Source organism: Sitodiplosis mosellana, unplaced genomic scaffold (assembly GCF_009176505.1).
Source record: "Sitodiplosis mosellana isolate CC-2019 unplaced genomic scaffold, AAFC_SMos_1.0 Smas_scaffold_3530, whole genome shotgun sequence".
NCBI lineage: Eukaryota > Metazoa > Arthropoda > Insecta > Diptera > Cecidomyiidae > Sitodiplosis > Sitodiplosis mosellana.
The window spans coordinates 26,169-27,258 of NW_022598772.1; the positions used below are offsets into that span (position 1 = coordinate 26,169).

General features: G+C 34.0%; 1 long non-coding RNA gene across 1 annotated transcript; it reads left to right on the plus strand.

Annotated features, from left to right (window-relative positions):
• On the plus strand, positions 1 to 956 carry LOC129571851 (uncharacterized). The gene is made up of 4 exons (XR_008688351.1): positions 1 to 94; positions 217 to 406; positions 521 to 656; positions 741 to 956. It is a non-coding gene; the product is annotated as an uncharacterized LOC129571851 (long non-coding RNA).
• Positions 957 to 1,090: the final 134 nt, after the last annotated feature.

Below are 1,090 nucleotides of genomic sequence, written 5' to 3' on the forward strand. Positions count from 1 at the left end.
GCGTGCTATGAGATTACAGATTGGTGCTGAAACGACACTTGCCAAACAGTTGTCATACTGATGATGAACTCTTCACAGTTCGAAATGCATTCAGGTGTGTTCAAATAATTTATTATTTGTTAATTTTGTGAAATCATTAAGGTGTTAAGACTACAAACAAACAATATAATTCATATATTTTGAATAGTTATTTTTATTTCAATTTCCTTTTTCTAGACATCGGAAGTGGAAAATGAAATGAATGTACGTGACTTATCGATCGAGAAGCGACGATGTCGGTTTTCAGACGAGCGTTGGCCTTTGAATGCATCACTTCCTTACGGCTTTGTCTCGTGTATGATTTATACTCGAGTTTAAATTGAATTAGAGCTCTGTAATTGTACACTGCACTTTGCACCAAGCGAATGTAAGAACCTTTCTTTATGATAATGATGAATTCGAATTGTATACCTGTACTCCAGAATGATTAAATGAATGAAACACCGATTTTATTGTTGGTCAATCCATTTTCATTCAATAGATAAAAATCGCTACTGTAATTATGAACAGATGAAATGCATTTCGGAACAGAAAACCAAAAGTTTAACTTTTCACCATCACCAGAATATTAAAGCCTGTCTTTCTAGCTGTAGAGAAATGCATGTTGGCTTAGTCAAGTAAGTAGATTGAATAGAAAAATGAAAATCAATGAATTGATCCGTAGATGAAATCAAACTTTAATTAACATAATTGAACCACAGATTTTCTAAGAAGAAACGAGTCATCGGCTATAAATCGGTTAACGAAAGTGATCAAGCGTGGGGCATTACGTCTGTGACCGTTGAAATAAATAGTCAACCGAAACTATTGACTCGATCAGCCCGCCTTACAAATCTAGACTTGGTCATCACCATAGGCAGCATTGTTGGTATATTTTTCGGTGCATCGCTTCTCAGTTTGATCGAATTTATTCACCTATGGAGTTTGTCTAGATTTTAATTTATTTCAATTCATTTTATAACTAATTATGATTATTGATCCAATCTATCTGTCAACATATTCAACAGACGAAGGTCAGAGTAATATGCATTGCACATTGTATTGAAATCAG